The 18,919-nt window shown below is 35.1% G+C and overlaps 1 long non-coding RNA gene across 1 annotated transcript in view; it reads left to right on the top strand.

The window, feature by feature from the left end:
- LOC140696025 (uncharacterized) overlaps positions 1–18,698 on the top strand; it is a 144,578-nt gene extending 125,880 nt beyond the window's left edge. Inside the window, exons 2-3 of the long non-coding RNA XR_012071949.1 lie at positions 15,936–16,094; positions 18,552–18,698. This is a non-coding gene — a long non-coding RNA (uncharacterized lncRNA). The remainder of the gene's footprint in view (positions 1–15,935; positions 16,095–18,551) is intronic.
- The last annotated feature ends 221 nt before the right edge of the window (positions 18,699–18,919 follow it).

The raw sequence follows: 18,919 nt of genomic DNA, 5'->3' as shown, positions 1-18,919 counted from the left end.
CACACACACACACACACACACACACCCCTTAATGATTTTGTGACTCTTAGAATAATTTATAAATAAGTTATAAATAACTTTTAATTAAAATACAACTAGTTCCTTCTCTGTATCTCAGACAGATGAAATCATTTTTCATTAAGTCATTAGTGCTTTACTTAGAAATTATGGTTCCGATACTAATTTGACACTGATGACTTGAGGAAGTAACAAACTATAGCACATTCAGCATCCTGCTCACTCAATGCAACCAAATTCAGTGGTTGACAAAATTTTACAAATGTGTGAAAAGGGGAATGAATGCTGATAGATTTTATTATTTAATGTGTAAATGGGGAGTTTGAGAGGCAGCTCTTTGCCATCAGTCTGATGTCATTCAGTAACAAAGTTCCAGAGCTGAGATTAATGTCACCAGCTTTTAACTCAACCTATTACACTATAATGAACTGGTTGTATTTGGATAGCATTCAGAATGGTGGTGTGAGGACCCTCTTCCCAGCAGAACAACCACAAATGATTAAAACTGTAAAAAACAGTGATTTAAAGTCTCTGGAAATTGTCCTAAGGAAATAGAGAAAATAGTAAAATGTTAATTCAAGAACATACAATCCATCTTTTTAAGAACAGCAGAGTCTGTGGCAATTGAGCCATAATCCACTTTCTCCCATGCCATCAGCTCAGCGTCATGGAGACTCTACTCCTGGTGGGTGCAGTCAACACAGAGCTTCCTCTCCACCTTGCTCTCAGTCTAGAGTGGTGGTGTCTTCCAGGAAAGAGCCTCCTCCAGTGATACTCATCCCCCCAGTTCCTTGTTCTAGAAGCTCTATTCTAGGAAAGGGTAGTTAGGGAACCTGGGCTCCCTTTCTCCATCCAGTTCCCACTTGTAGGGCAGATAAACTACACAAGGCGCCGGTCACTCTTGCCTCAGCTTGCTCACAGGGTGGAGGTGTCACACTGGGATGGTCAAGATGAGAAGACAAAGAGACTATCAGCCTCACCCAGTATTTCACTTGGATGGCAGGGCTGTCACTCAGAGAGAAGTTGGCCACTGCCTCCGCCTCCACTTCCATAACAGTGGCACAGAAGTTTTACACAAGGGTGGTAAGGCAGGCCAGAAGAACAAATAGCTCCATAGCTCTCCCCAAGGAAATTGGCTTTTACCTGAAACAGATCTGGGGACCTTTAAGGTACAGGCACTGTTGAAAATGGGAGATTTTGATAGTCAGCAATTAAGAGGCTAGCCATTCCAAGAGAGCAACAAGCTAAGGCGTAGAACTACTAGAAGTTTAACACATAGAACCAGGAAAAGAGAATGCTAAGAAGAGCCCCGCTGGGGTCAGAACAAACCTCAACTTAATTGAATTAAATTCAATATCTAGGGGTCTGAATTTAATTGAAACAAACTGTGGAGCAATTTATGCCTCAGGGCATCGTTGAAAACCATACAGCAATCAGCTGGCAATTAGTGGAGGTAATAGAGGGGCACTATCAACAGAGGGAAAAAACTTGACAAAGAGAGCAGGGAAAGACACGAAGGAAGCCCTAATGAAACCACTGTCATCCTGAGTAACTCTGCATCTCCGAGACCGAGCCCTACGAGGGCCCGCATGAGAGGACATACACTGGGGGGAAAAGATTTCACTAGAATTCTCTACTTCAACAAAAATGATGAGACATGTAAAGAATCAGGAAAATATGACCTATATACAGAACAAAAATATGGAGGCAATAGATGTTGCCTTAGAGAGGGCTCAATGATCAAACTTAGCAGACAAAACTTCAAAGAGCTATTATAAAATATTCAAAGAACTGAAGGCAACCATGTATACAGAAGTAAAGGCAGATAGGGTAACAATGTCTCATCAAATAGAGAACGTCAAAAAGGAGATGCAAATTGTAAAAGAAAACCAAATACAAATTCTGGAGATAAAAAGTGAAAAAAGAATCACTAGAGAAATTTAACAGTAGATTTAAGCTGACCAAATAGAAAATCAGTGAACTTGAAGATGATTGATATAGATTATGCAACCTGAATACACAGAGGAAAAAAAAGACTAAACAAAAAGTGAACGGAGTCTCAGAGAACACAACATACCTAAACTCATGGAATGGACCTGAAGAGGTGCTTAGAGAGAAATTTATAGCTTTAAAAATACTTTAAAAGAATAAATATTTTAAATTAGTAATCTGACTTTTCACCTTAAGACATTCGAATAAGACGACCCTAAAGCAAACAGAAGAAAGAGAAGAGTAAGAATTATAATGGAGATTAGTGAAATAGAAGACAGGAAACCAATAAAGAAAATCAGTGGAACAAAATGGGTGAAATGATCAATAAAACGGACAAATCTTGAGCTAGATTAACTGGGAAAAAAAGAGGAAAGGCTCAAAGGAATGAAGGAGAGAACATCATTACTGATCTTACAGAAATAAAAAAGATTTAAAGGAATAATATAAGCAACTGTATATAAACAAATTAGATGGCTTAGTTGATATGAACAAATTCCTAGAAACTGCCAAAGCTGACAAAAGAATGAACAGATGTCAGCAGACATGTAATAAGTAAAAAAATAAATAAGTTAATTAAAAACTTCCCACAAAGAAGAGAACAAGACCAGATGACTTCACTGATAAATTCTACAAAAATGTTTAAACAAGAATAATCACTAATTCTTCACAAAATCTTTCAAAAAATAGACGATAATAATTCTTAACTCATTTTTAAGGCCAATGTTACCATTACATCAAAATAGGACAAAAATATGACAAAAAGTACAAACCAAAATACCTCTTATGAATACTAATACAAAGATAATCAACAAGGTATAACACACTGATACAGCAGTAATATATAAAAGGGATTATACACTGTACCCAAGTGGAATTTATTTCCGGAATGCAGAGTTGGAATTTATTTCAGAAATGTAAAAATTATTTAAGGTAATACACTATATCAAGAAATAAAAGAATAAAAATATATGATTATCTCATATGCAAGTAAAACATCTTCATGATAAAAAGATTCAATAAAGTAGAAATAAAAAGGAACTTCCTCAACCTAGCTTCTATGATAAAAACCCCACAGCTAACATCTTACTTAGCAGTGCAAGACCAAATGCTTTCCCCTAAGATCAGAAGCAAGGCAAGGATGTTCACTCTCACCTCATTTAGTCAGCATTGCACTGGAGCTTCATGCTAAGAACCTTTAGGCAAGGGAAATAAATAAAGGCATCCACATTGGAAAGAAAGTCTCAAAACTGTTTTTATTTTCAAATGACATTATCTTGTATAGAAATATATTAAAGCCAAAATCCACTAAAAGCTATTAGAATATTAGAATTAATAAATGAGTCGATATATTAATTAATTAATATAATATTAATATTATGCAATCAACATAAATCCGATCAGCATATAAGATCAACATACAAAAATCAGTTGTATTTCTGTGTACAAAAAAGGAACATTTCAAAAATAAAATTAATAAAAGAATTCAATTTCCAATAGAATCAAAAACAATAGAATATACCTAGATGTAAATTGAACAAAAAATAGAATACTCACACACTGAAAACTACAAAACTGATGAGAAATTAGAGTATCTCAATAAGAGAAAGTTCAGGAGACTTAATATTGTTAAAACGGCTAATACTTCCCAAATTGATCAACAGATTCAACATGATACCTATCAAAATCCTGGTATTCTGTTTTTGTAGAAATTGATAAACTCATCCTAAAATTCATGGAGAAATTCAAGAGACCTACAACAGCTAAAACACTCTCAAAGGAAAGAGCAAAGGTTCAGTACTCAGACTTCCCAATTCTAAAGCTTGGGAGGCTACTCAAGATAGCACGGCAGTGGTGAGAGGATAGACACAGAGATCAATGGAATAGAATCGAGAGCCAAAAAATAGACCCTCACATTTTATGATCAATTGATTTTTGAAGGGCGCCAAGATGATTTACTGGGGAAAAAATAGTCTTTTTCACATAGAATATCAGGACGCTGGATATCCGTGTGCAGAACTAAGCTGTGCCCTTTCCTTATACCGCACACACAAAATTGTTCCCCGAAGGCAGACATCAATGTCAAAGCTAAAACTGTAAAACTTAGAGAAGAAAGCACAAGAGGAATCTTCATGACCTCCCAGGGCAAAGCCCTCTTAGAGGTGCCACCTAAACCACAAGCAACAAAAGGGAAAATAAATCAGTTGGATGTCATCAAAATTGATGACAGCATCAAGAAAGTGAAAAGAACACCTTCAAAATAGAAAGTGAATGATATCTTAATAAAACAGTTTCAAAAACAAAAAATAATTTTAAAAAGGTGAATCACTATCTGAGATCCAGGTGCTATGGAACATTTTGCATGGGATCGCAGATCCCCCTGGAGTGTCACGATATAGTCCTACTTTTGTCATGTATTCTTTCTCTGACTTCACCTCCTTCCATCTATATAGTGGGAGAGCGATGATGAAACAAAAGAAATCAAGGAGAGTTGCTCTTCTATCAAATTTTACTGGGAATATTTGTCTAGATTTTGTGAAAAACTATAAGAACTTCTAATTCAGAATGTTACTAAGCCTGAAAGGAAGAGCTGAGCATCTAGCCTACTTATTATGCAAATCAAAATTACCTACATGATTACTGTTTAATGATTCTACAAGATGTACAGAAAATTTATGTAAAAATATACAAATGAAAAAAGACCAGATTTTAAAAACCAGTAATCCCACTCATTAGTTTCTCAAAGGAAAAAAATACAGTGTATTTCTTAGAGCAGCATTAGATGGGTCTTAGGTAGTTAAGTTATACCTTGCAAAATATTGCCTCCAGATGGTAAATTAACTCTGCTTTGGTAATTAATATTTTAAGAAATTACTCACCTTGGAGTTCGAAGACTGTAGGCTTTAAGCAGATTTTAAACTTAAACTACCCCTTAAATTATTTTACCAGGATTACTAATATTCCCTACAGAACTATTTATTTTTGAACTTGTTCATTTTCATTACTTAATGTACTGTTGGGAATACTTTATCTTGGGCCATGTCTAGACATCCAGATGGTTTGGATAAATTCATTCGAAAAAGAGACTGAGTTCAGGGAAATGGCTACGTTTTTTTTTTAAACTTAAGTACATTTTCTCTCTAAAAAATGCCACAAAATCATATTGATTGAATTATTCACCTTTCAACTGGTTATTTTGGCAGCAAGTCGATCAGGAACTTCATGTCCATGATGGGAGTTTAATATTTAGCACAGAGATATGTTACAAAGGCATGCTTCCCTGTTGGGGCAGGGAGGGTTCTGGGTGATGGAAAAGAGGCTTGTTTTTAATGACCACCAAGTTGAATACTGCCAAATAAATATGTCCATCATTTTCACAAGCAAAATAATATTTGAAATCTAAGCAGCATTTTATTTCTAAAGGGAAATAGATGTGGCAGAGGAGGCCAACTAAGAAATTCCTCTTCGAACTGTACAATGAAAGCTGTCTCTAAATCAGGACAAATAATAAACACATTGACCAGAGGTGCAGCTTTCTCAGGTGGCAGAAAGTAACGTTTTATTTGCTGCAGCCAAAAGAAAAAGGCTAGAACATGACAAGACTCACTGCACACCTCTTGGCAGATACAGAAATGATTATCTCTTGTTTACTCCATCAGACGTATCCTGGATTCTAAATTGAAGAAGGGTGTGCATTACTCACTCATCCTGGTTTTAGAACCCAAGATCATTACTGTTCCTGTATTCATTCATTTATTCAACAAATGTGGGAGGAAATATTTAAGCATCTACCATGTGGCAGTTCTAAAAGACGTGAACAACATATAGAAGACTTATATAATTTTCAGAGTAATTCTATGACATAGAAACCAGGAACCAGTGACTTTATGTAATTTATCCAAAGCTCCACACTCTCCCAAGTGGAAGATTCTGGACAGAACATTTCCCTCAGACACAATAAGGACGTTTGTTTACTTTGCTGACTTATTTCTTTTAAAATAGTCTTTTAATTTCAATTATAACATATTTTATCTTTTTTTAAAAGACTAAAAATAGCTGAATATTCAACAACCAGATTTAAGAGAAGTTAACAATTTGCAGCATTTGCTTCAGGGAAAGAAGAAAGAAAGAAAGAAAGAAAGAAAGAAAGAAAGAAAGAAAGAAAGAAAGAAAGAAAGAAAGAAAGAAAGAAAGAGAGAGAGAGAGAGAGAGAGAGAGAGAGAGAGAGAGAGAGAGAGAGAGAGAGAGGGAGGGAGGGAGGGAGGGAGGGAGGGAGGGAGGGAGGGAGGGAGGGAAGAAGGAATTATTACAGATCCAGCTATAACTCTAACTCCGTTCTTTCCCTGTCCTGATTTCTTAGAAGCAGACACTGCCCTGAAGACATGTTATATCATTCCCATTCATGTTATGTTAGCCGGTGCCTATGTATTTGTGCATTGTAATGTTGTTTTATGTATTTAAATTTACATAAATTGTATCCCTTTATGACTCTACAACTTCCTTTTCCATTTGTTATGGTATCTTTCAGACAATCCATTTTGATATATGAATGTGATTCTTTCTTTCTTTAACAAATAAATTACATTAATATGTACTTTTAAATTCCCAAGTGTCTATATTTTTGCTAATGGTTTCTAATTTTATAGTTATTTACTTTTAAATCTGTTGAGCATTTCTTGTGGCCAAAGCATGTTTATTTTTAAAAAGTTTTCCTGTGCTTGAAAAGAACATGTTGTCTAATTGTTTTATGCACATTCTATGTATGGCTTTTACATCAAGCTTATAAATTTTTTTTAATCCTCTATATTGATGCTAATTTTTGTTTGCTTAAGCAACAAATTTTTTTAAATTACATTAAGTGGAATTACAAATCTTTCTCTATGGTTGCATATCTATAAGTTTCTACTTATTTGTTTGCTTTTTATATATATTAATATGTGTTTGGGGGATTATATATTACCTAAGTCACAGTGTCTTCTTTTTATCATATTATGCCCTGTTCTCCATAATAATATATTAACTTAAAATCTATTTTGTTTGATAATTATCTTTCTGAACTCTGTTATTACTATGTCACTTATAAACAGGTATATAGCTGAATTTATAAACTGAGGCTTTGTCTTTTTACCTGTGATAAACTGAGACTTTATCTTTTACCTGTGATTTCTTCTCTTCGTATTTATTGTAGTTCCTCATGGTAGATGTATTACTATCATATTATCATGTACTGTTAACAGTGCTTTTTCTTTTCTAATCATTTTTTTCCTTTTCCCTCTATTCTATTAGATTGATGAATGTCCTCAATTCTGTTTTTAAAGATTTTTAAAATATGCATATTTGACAAGCTCTAAATTAAATCAACAGTTCTATGCGTCTACTGAATAACAATGAGTACTTTTATTTGCTTTAATTCTGATGATTCCCTTTTCCATTGTTCATATTGACCATGTACCATCATGTGGACTGTGAGTTTCTTATTTGGGTTCCATAAAAAATAGTATCGTACAATAAATTCTACTCTTTGATTAAACTAGTTTGAGTAGTAGAATATATGGCACTTCGAATCAAATTAGTGTTGTCTCACTTAAAAGCTGAAACAGAGAGTAAAAGAAAGTAAAATTAAGAAATAAGATGAATCAAAATAATACTTTGATGCTTTGCACAATTCCTGGGTATGTTTTAAAATTTAACATTTCTAGGGGTTAGAATAAAGAGGAAAGCAAGATTATTTTAAATATATAGTAATGTCTATAGCAAAAATTCATCAGTGGCTCAGAAAGAAAAATGCAGATTCTCCAGTTACTAATACCTGGAAGAAAATTTCCTATAGCTAACCATAAAGCAACTGCCATGTGATATGGTAAACTTTAAAATCAACAACATCCCTGTAAATCTCTCTTGAGTTGTTACTTTGATTATCCTTGTGTGAAGTTAATGTGGTACATGTATTAATTTTTATATTTATATATTTTGAGGTTAATAAACAGCATTGGAAGCTTTGAGTTATGTCAATAACATCAGAAATAATTAGGACATACTCCTCAATAAAAGAAAGCCAAATTTTATTTTTTTCAGGAATAATTCTCTGCCCATACCTGTAGGTAGACAAATGTGTGATTAGGGTTCCTAACTTCTATTCCATTGAGCAATGCTTCACAGCACTTAAAAATGCAGGAATCTCTCTTTAATATCTATCTACCTATCTATCTATCTATTGACAAATCTTTCTATCTATCTACCTAGCACCTATTTATATATGGCAGAAAACTATATAGAGAAAAAATAGATCATTTTAAAATTTAAAAATATTAAAAAATAATTTTAAATTCTAATAAAAATATTAGAACCTGTGTCAAAAGGCTAAAACAATGTTAGGAGGAAAATTCATAGTTTTAAGCAATATTAATACATCTGAGGAAAGGATGAGATTAATTTAGTTACAACTTTAATATTATTAAAATTTGTTTCCAGAACAGAAAAGGGATGAAAACTTTTAGAATCTTTGCTAAAGGCCATTGGGACATTTGTTTCAAACACCCCCCCCAAAAAATAGTACTAAAAGTAGAAAAGTACAGACCAATCTCAAATACTAAATCAAATATATCAAATAATGCATTAGCTTATTAAAAATAATACACATTACATTCATTCTAGGAGTGCAAAGGTAATTCATTTCTAAGAAATCTATTACTATAACTCTTACTAGAGAAAAAGAGAGAAACAATATCCAAAGATATTGAAAATTGCCAAAATTCAGTCTGTTTTGAAGAAAACTGTTAAATATAGGATATGGAGGTAGAGGTATCTTATATGCATATATTTCTAGGAACATACATATATACATATATATATATATTCATGCAGAGAAATAAGCATAAACATCACTCTCCCACAATTGCCAACAGAAAAGTAGGTGCTTCTCAATCTGAAATGAGGAATTGTGGTGTTCAGGTGCCCAAATACAATGAACAACGTTGCCATATAGAGTAAAAATTATCAAAAATTACCAAAATATAACTAGAGCCAAATAGATCATAGGAACCTGGCAGAGAGACTATAAAGGCAAAAACAAATCCAATTTAACTTGTGTTATGGACTGAATGCTTGTGTTCCCCCAAAATTCGTATGTTGAAATCCTAATCCCCAGTACGATGGCATTAGGAGGTGAGCCTTTGGATGGGAATTAGGTTTAGATGAGGCCAGGGTGGAGCCCCCATGATGTGAGTACTGCCCTTGTGAGAACTGGCCAGAGAACTCACTCCTTCTCTGTCTCTGCCATGTGCAGATGCAATGAGAAAAAGACAGGAAGAAAGACTTCATCCAGAACCCAGTCTGCAGGTATCTTGATCTTGGACTTCCCAGCCTCCAGAACTACGAGAAATAAATGTTGTTGTTTAAGCCCCCCAGTCTGTGATAATTTGTTAGAGCAGGGAAGGGAACCAAATCAGAAATGAAGTAAAAGATTCTGACCATAGATGCCAAAGAACTCAAAGTCTTGATAACAGTGTCCCTTTTGCTAAGCAGTCCAGATACCCAACCCAGACCAGTTGGCAGAGTCCTGGGTGGTCAGTCCACCAGATCACCCTTATATTTGCCAACCCAGAGAGGAAAAAACTATAAATTACTTATGAAAAAATGAGTTTTAAACCCCAGTGTCTTTCAGATATGGAAAGCTTATGACTTCCCCCTGAGCAAATGCTTCAAATACATTTTGATCAGTTGGCATCATTAGGTTTTAATTTTCTCTAATCAAGGATGAGATCTCTCCTACACATTTATTTATTCTGATAAAAGTTGTCTTTTCCATTTTTAAAATATGTTTTCCATTCATCGGGAACAGACAAGAGACTGTGAAATATTTGCTGAATTTTTTGTTCTTACCCTAAAATATTGTGCTAGTCAGAGTTATTAACACTAATTGCCAAAAAAATTTAACATCTTGATGACTTATAGTAAAAATTTCTCTTTTATGTCACAGTCATGGTTCATTGTTAATCAGGTAGTCTTTCTCCTTATTATGGATATTATATTATATTTTATATATAGTATATCTACATAAGATACAATTATGAATTATATAGAATATATAATGAGAGGATGATATGATATGCTATTAGCCTTATTATACCATTGGGAACACAAAGTCCCTGTGACCGGGAGGAGAAAAATGTTGGAGCCACACTGGCTCTTAATTTTCTTTGTCTGGAAGAATATGTCACTTCTTACAGTCCATTCACTAAAGAACTGGTCACATGGACCCACTCCACAGAAAGAGCAGGTGGGACACATTGAGGAGAAAATGGGTATTTGATGAACACTATTGGCCTCTCCTACAGACATAGTCTTGGCTTAAAAGATAAAACAATAAATTGGAAAACCTTTCCAGCTTGCTCTGTATCAGATAAATTATCCTCAGAAATCAGTGTTGACTTATGGGAGGTAAATGTCAATGTCTTCTTGTGAGCATTCGTGTTTAAACACACTCAAGTTTATACCTTTTAAAAAAATTAAAAATCTCTCTTTCCAACCATGTAATTCTCCTGTATTGCTCCACCTAAGCCAGTGGGACATAACTAGCTAAGACTAATCATAGCAACATATAGTCTAATTATAGACTAACTTACAAGGACTAATGGGAAGTCTTGGCTATTATGTGAGCTGTCAATTGTGCATGCTTTCAATATATCCACTTTATAAATAAATAAACCAAGGCTTATATTATAAGATTAATTGAAAACCCAGTTATGGTTATAGAACCAAAACATGGAGGTCTTTTGACTCTAAATCCTAGTCTTGGACCATCAACATAGCATAGGAGGTAAGTGATCTCTCTCAAATTTCCCCCCTTCACTGGGTTCCCCTCGGAGTTCGGCAGGAGAGAAGGAGCAGCCTCACCCTGGGCGCTTCCTGCCGCACCTGGCCCTACCCTCAGGGCCCCACAGCCAGGACTAGCTTTCTTCTCTGAATATTTATAATACTTCTCTGAATCAAGATTTTCCAAAGATCACTGATGTCAGTAAGGTGAACAAAAACATAATATAGTCAGTCATCTTAAAGAGTAACTGTCACTTTAACTGGGAAAACAATGACATTCTTACACAGTGGAATTTGGCAATATGACAGAGCAATAATTTGAGAAACCTACGTATTCCACTAGGTAGGCGACTATCTGTGCTGTCTCTCTAGAGGGCATCTCCTGAATATTAATGATTCTCACATCCCCATTAAACCGTTATACTGACTGATTACCTAACTTTGACATTGTGATAACTCATCTTCAATTATCCAATAAACATCAGTTTTAACTAAACTTTTTAAATATAATTCCCAAACTATAGTCAATACCTTGTAATAGCCTAAACTGAAAAAGAATATGAAAAGGAATATATATATACATACATATAACTGAATCACTATGCTGTACACGAGAAATTAACACAACATTGTAAACCAACTACACCTCAAAAAATTTTTTTTAATTAAATACAATTCCCAAGAGAAAGTAAAGTTGATGGAATATTTAAACATATAAACAAAAAATAATTACAAAGCCACTATCAAGTATTCAGATTTTATTTCATAGTAAACTCAAAGTGTAGTAAACTCAAAGCATATATAGTAGATTTTTCCAATGTAATTTAAAAACCTAGTTAAAGCCATAAAAATAATTTTCTCATGTTATATTATGCTTTTGTTATAACAGAAGTAGCACCATGGAAATGTTTATCAGAACTGTTTAGCATCAGGTATTAAAATGAGGCATAAAGTTTTAACAAGTTCGATAATTATATAAAAGTGCATTGCTGATATTAATTATGTTTTCATATTTATCATTACCAATTTTTTTGTTTTAATGTCATTTGCATATTAAACTGATACCATTTTTCTGTACTGCAAGGTGCTGTAAAAGTTGCAGAGGCCTGTTAAGAAAATGAAACCCTAGTGCAGTTTGCATTGCCACCACTAGGTGGCAATAGTTGTTTCTTTGTAATTCACCAAAGAATTTATAGTTAAACATTTTTATTTCTGTGCTGTACAAAGGGGATGCACCAGTTCACTTCAAAAGTCCTTCTGTCTTCATGGTAGTCTACAAAAAGGGAAATGAAGGTGTTAAATAGTTAATCCAAAATAAGACCGACTGTATTAGGGTTTTTAGAAACTCCAAATCACTGAAAACATGGTGGTACACTTGATTTTCTCCTTTATGTGTGTACATATACAGTTAAATAAAATGTACATGTACATAGATAGTAAATCTTTTTTTTTCTAGATTTCTTGCTTTCAAAATTCTGAATCAATTCTTTGAAGCTAACTCAACCTCAACCTCAATCTGTCTCTCCCTGTCTCTCTCTTGCTCGCACTCTCCCGTATTTATCAGTCTGTTCATTGGTTTGTGTGTTTAGCGCCCCTCTTTGTTCATGCCCAGAGCACATGCTCAGTCAGGCAACTGGGTAACACTGCTCAGTTCAAAGATACCCGCTATGTGAGAACAATGCAAGCTTATAATTCAAACATTAAGCCATAGTTTTAAAATTTTTTTGATGGTTAATGCTAATGTTTCACGAACAGGTTATTTTTTCTCAAGGCAAAGTGCACATGCATACACACACAGAATTTATGAGCTCCTTTTAAAATAGAAATTGCAAGAAAATTTTTATAGTTTTCTATTATAGTTAGAAACAGTTTATTTAGATTCACTGTATCAGAAACCCAAGCACACTTACTGTATTCAGTATAGAACAGAATTACTAACATTACTAATTAGTATTAATAATCACTAATAACATAAGAAGCTCTTTATTTGCTGTAAAGAAAATGTATGATCTCAGGCTGTAGTGGAAGCTTGAGTTCTTGTTCCGGAGGATGGAGACCGTGTTAATTCTTGTTCCCACTGAATTTCCTTTGATTCACACCATGTCTGCACAGAGCTGGCCCTCAATAAATGTTTGTGGACAAGCTAAGTGGGAATTTCACAGGCTGTTAGTTTTGGTAACAGTGTAGAAATGAGGGTATATAGTCTTTGAACTTGAATGGGGCTAGATTTGAAACCCTAGCTCTGAGACTTATTAGCTGTGGATATTGAACAATAAATCAACATTAATTAATTTTTAACATTTTAATATTTATGTATTATTAACATTAATTGAGCTTCAATTTCCTCATAGGAAATATTGGAGGAAATAATGAGTGTAGGGCCCCTGAGATAATGGACAGTCAGCTGGCAACTGTTACTATTTCTCACTCACAATTACCATAATTTGTTAATCTGAACCCCGATAAAAGGAATTTATATTGATAACCAGCAATTTTTTTACCCTGAAAAGTAGTATACTAGGACCCTTCAGCAGTATTGTATCTCCTATGTAAATTCATAGCATCTCTTAATTCTAATTCAACAAATCCAAATTTAAAGACGTGTTTTCCCACTGTGGAAAGATCAAATTGCAGTAGGGAAAACTTGGGGGTGAAAAACCGATAGACACACCAGAATTTACATTCATATTATGCTTCAGTGCATCTACAACGCAACTGAAATAAAGCCTTCCTCACCTCTCACCCTTATAGTAACCAGTAAATAGTGTGGCAGGCAGAATTCTGAGCTGGCTCCCAAGACTTCCATCCCCTGATGTATAGCCCAGTATGGTGTCCACTCTGTATGTGTGGGCCATATGAAGGGTAGCCAGTCCTTTGTTTGGATTAAGTTCTGCAAGACTCCATTGTGACAGCTGGGGAGAGCTATTCCAAGCAGCAACAGATGCTCTCTTGCTGGCTTTGAAGAAACAAACTGCCATCTTGTGGGAAGAGCCACATGGCAGGGAATGGTGGGCAGCCTTTAGGAACTGAGGACCTCAGTCTCACAATCACGAGGAAATGCATTCTGCCAACAACCAGGGAACTTGGAAGAGGATCCCTCTGAGCCTCAGATGAGATGGCAGTTCCAACAGGCAGTCTGATGTCAACCCAGTGAAAATCTGAGCAGAAGTCCCTGCTCACCTCTACCTAAGCTTCTATAGCAAAGAAACCGTGAGATAATACATTTGTATTGTTTTAAGCCACTTAATAATGGGAATTTGGCATGCAGCCATAGTAAATGGGTGCAGATATCTAAAAAATGCCAAGATTATTGAAAAACCTACCTAGATCTTCAGAGTAATGATAGGAAATACCTGAGGATATTGGCATGCCTAATCTAGGGCAAAATAAATATTATTAACAAACAATTAACAATTGTTTAACTAAAGCCAAGTAACAATTTTTAACTAAAGCCTAATCGTAAAACAACAACAATTAAAAACCCTACAATTAAATCTGACCCATTGGTCTCCAAATCTGGCGACTAGTTATGGAAAGTCAGAGTATATTCTCCACCAAGGAGAGGTAGTCATGTGCTTAAAAATCACTCCACTTCCTGTGTTCAGAAGATGTGCTTTGCAAGCTGCACATTCTGTTAGAATTTGGCTTCAAATGTCAATCAGTCTTCCAGGAAGAAATTGTGGTGATCAGTGAAGTCTGGTATTTTGGTCTATTTGGTAATTTGTCATATTTTTTACTGTAATAGACTAAATAAGAATTCTCTGGAAGCCAAGTCTCTGTTACCTCATAGTACTGAAAGATTTCATTCACTTGCAACTTCAAAGGAAATATCAGTATGATGTTATAAACAAAGTGCGTGTTTTATTTTCATGTCCAGAGGATACACTTCCCAACACTATGTCTTGAGTATTGGGAAATGCTCAATAAATAAATGGAAGGGGAAACCAAGGCATGGAGAGATAAATGAACTTGCCCAAACTCATAAAGCTAAAGAATCATGGAACCAGGAGTCAAACCTAAACAAACAGACTCTCGCTACATTATGCACTCTACATGCTAGATATTGCTTAAATGTATGATAGATAATGTGTAATCAATAACTAAAGATGGTATCCTAGCTAATGAAGGAATTTGTTTATTTTTTCAATAACCAGGTTTATAAAGTTGAAATAACACATTCATGTATGTTATACTCCATCTCCAGATCCCCCAAATTCACTTGCATCCTCCTTCAGACAATTATACTTTTTTACATATTCCTGTATAAACATTCTATGCAGATTTGTTTTTACACAAATGGGACATTTTACACACTTTCTGGATCTTGAGGGCTTTTTTTTTTCACTTAACAATGTATCTTGGAGATATTTCCTATTAGCATGATAGAGCTGGATTTGTCTATTTTTATTTGGGAACTTGTTAACTTTACCACCATGAAAACCAGCAGAATTCTCGGAAGAAGCAGTAGCTTCTTTTATAAGACTGCCAAGGAAAGCAAGAGAGGAGAAAAAGCATTTTCTCCCTTACCCACTGTATGATTCGAAATTTTTATTTTACAGACAGAAAAAAAAAATGAGGCCAGGCAAGCCAAGAGACTATGCAGAAGTTTCCTATTTCTTGTGTTAAAATTATTTCTGAGGGTTAGTATCATAATTTTCAGTTTCAAAGTCTTCCCTTTGTTTTAACATTTTTCATTTTTGTCCTTCACTATGGCACTAAAAAGAAGGCACATTCCAGTTAGTCACCAGAAGAGTAAATGACAAAAATCTCCTCTATATCTATTTGGCAACAAATCAAGAGTTGGATGGCACACTCATTTTCTGGAAATCTTAAACACATTGTATTATTTTCTATCCAATAATTGTGTGTGTGTGTGTGTGTGTGTGTGTGTGTATAATTCTACATCCAGTAATTTGAATAACCAAGGCACTTGGGGATCAAGCTTGACTTTATCTGTGTTTTACTGGCTCTTGTTCATTGTGACCTTATTCCTTATATGTTTTGTAATTTCTGATTGTGGACTCACGAATGACTAGGCTTTATAAGTGGGAATTTAATGAGATCTCTGATAACTGAGCATCTCTCCTGAGAGTATTTGCTTTTACTTCTTCCAGCTGTCTGAGTTGCTACCAATATGGAACCACATACAGTTTCTCATCTAGTTCGGAGTTCCCTGGACCATGCAAGCAAGTGAAAAATGAATCCTAATCTCCCACATTACTTCTACCTAGATGAATAAGACTGATGAATTTCTTTATCATTTCTCTTTGCTGGTAAGTACATTTTATAAGTCGATCATGTAATGAGAATGTAATCTTTTCATGGCTGTCAAGTTTATATGGGCCTCAGTTCCAAATCCCTGTTTTGAGTGCCCTAAGACTTAATTTTCTGTCCTGTGCATAGCTGCAAAAAGCCAAAGCTGTGAGACATAGAGATTGGAAGATAACACACAGCAGGGATGTTCTCAAGTGTTAATGGCATCCTACTTTCTTTCTTATTCCCTAGTCTTGTTCTTCTCTGTTTTATGAGCCAAGCTTTGCACTGAAAAACAAGTTTATTATATTTTACACAACATATCTAAGGGGTTTTAGAGTAGAAAAAATTTTAATTAAACTTCAATAAAAATAATAAATAATGTTAAAAGAGGTGAAAATTTAAAAAAATATAGTTAAATCGCATGGCTAGAAACAAGATTCAGAGAGCTGCTTTTTTTGTGAATCTGCTGAACTCTGGGCATTAGGTGGACCTCTGAGCATATCATCTTATTGTCTTCCTTGAAAGAGAAAAAAATGATAAATAGTAAATATTGTGCACTAGGCAAAAATGGAGGAATAAGAAAAATGAGGGCGTTCAGGGGATTACAAAAAGAATCATATGTACAGTACAGAGTAAAAATTAAGATTTAAAGTCAGAAGTTTGCCTAAGTTTGTATCCTTGGCTTCACCATGGCCTTCAAACCTTGGACAAAACATTTAACTTTTGAGTGGGGACAGTAGAACTTAATCTACAGAGTTATTTTAAGAACTAAACAGAAAAATGTATGGAAGATTATCTGAATACCAGCTACTCACTTATATTTATTGCATTAAGTAGTTGTCCAGGTGTGCACACTCTGTGATGAGTCAGAGGGTTTCGGGACTGATCATAACCAGGGGGTGACAGTGTTAAGTGGTCCTTTGATAGGCTGCATGAGGGGGAGGTCCTTCCAGAGACAACAGGGTGGGGCTATCACTCAGAAGGGAAGAGGGCTAGGTAACCCTAGGAATAAGGGAATCAGAGACTTCCATGTCTCGATGATGTCACTTAACCCCAAAGTGGGTCAGAGAGTTCCAAGGGGCAACTAGTGTTCTTGTTCTTCTATAGCCCCAGGGTTTGTCTTATCTATAACTAGCAGATGGATAAATGCAGTCTTACAAGGGTATACAAGACAACCAGTCTCTAAATAGCAGTAAATATGCTTCCTTGTGCCATATTTAAAGCAATTGGATGTGTAAGAACTTGAGTTGGGTGCTGGCAAGATTTGAACTAACGATCCTTGCCTGCTATGAAGAGGTAAGCAACGTAAGAGCTAATATACAGGGGCCATCTTAGCTCGTTTATATAACACACATGGATGAATTTACACACACATCCAAGAAGCAAATTGTCATCCTAATATCCTGTACTGGTCATTTTACCTTTGTTGCCTGGATTTATTCTCTACCCTTCTCTGCCATCCTTTGTCCCCAGGAAGATGAGCACTAAGGAGAGTGTGCTCCAGGCTCCCTTGTTCTCTGGTTTCTGTTTGGCACTAGCAGGAAATTATGGGTGGGAGGACAGAAAGGTGGGGATGTGACTTATTTTTGCTATTGCCCCACTGTTTCTGGCATGAGCTGCTTTCTACAGTTGTCCCTGCATTACCTTCGTGATGGCTCCGCCCCCTTTACCCCTTCGACCCGACCTAGCTCTGGTTCTGGTACCCTGCTCTTGCTAGTTGCTCAGTGCCTCACTCTCCTCTGTTGAATCCCTTAAGTCCTCACTTCTCCCCATGTGGTCCTTTCATCTCACAGCTACAACTGTTATCAAATCAGGTCAAATAATATCTCTGCTGACGGAGGGCAAGTTTCTTTCTGTTTAAGCATTGCAAGCCATGTGTATGGATTTAAGATTTTTAAAAATGCTTGATTAGTTATGTTCTTATGGCTCAAAAAAATTGAATAACTATAAAAGATAAAAAGTTTTAAAAAAATGTTTCTTTCCTTCCAACCTGGTTCCTCATCTAGCCAGAACCTCCTTCCCTCCACATAGAAATCTCTATTCTCAGATTCTATAGATCTTTCCAGGGTTATGCATATTCAGTAAGATACAAATATAGATTTTTATTTTTTCTTATTTTACACAGAAAGTATACTATACATACTGTTCTGAAACATTTTTTCCTGCTATATAGTTCCTAGGATTTTTTTTAACAGATACATAGCTCTCCACTATAAAAATAAGCCATAATTTATTTAGCCATTCCCTGTTGAAAGATTTTTGAGTTGAGTCTAACCAACTAAAATCTTTGCTATTATGCAAAAATGTTACAATGAATAAATTTGAACCTATAGCACTTAGCATATATGCAAGCATATCTGTAGAATATATTACAGAAATAGAATTGCTGGGTCAAAGGCTCTATGCATGTGCAAATTTGATAAATTTGTCCAGTTGTCCTTTGTAAAGGTCATACTAATTCATTCTCCTTTCAGCAATGAAGAAGGTGGGCTCCCCTACAGCTTTGCCAAAAGAGGATGCTGTCAAACTCCCTTCCCCTACTGATCTCTCAGCACTGTCTCAGACTCCAGAGAGTGTGGCAGGAGGTTTACACACAATTGCAGACAGCAAAAGAAAAAACACTTAAGGTGAAAAAATATAATTAGCTTTAATTTAATAAGCTCACTGAAATACTAGATACAGAAAAGGAATTATAAGTCACTTTTTAAATTGATTCCCACAACATTGTCTTGATTTTATGCTTAATATTATGTCTTTATTCTCCCCAAAATGTCTCATCTTCTTACCTCCAAAGAGTGACAACCGGTGAGGCAGAATTTTTTTTAAGTACCTTTTTCTTTTT

Source organism: Vicugna pacos, chromosome 1 (genome assembly GCF_048564905.1).
Source record: "Vicugna pacos chromosome 1, VicPac4, whole genome shotgun sequence".
Taxonomy (NCBI): domain Eukaryota; kingdom Metazoa; phylum Chordata; class Mammalia; order Artiodactyla; family Camelidae; genus Vicugna; species Vicugna pacos.
The sequence above is the reverse complement of the archived record's forward strand: the minus strand, read 5'-3'. Positions and strand labels throughout refer to the sequence as shown.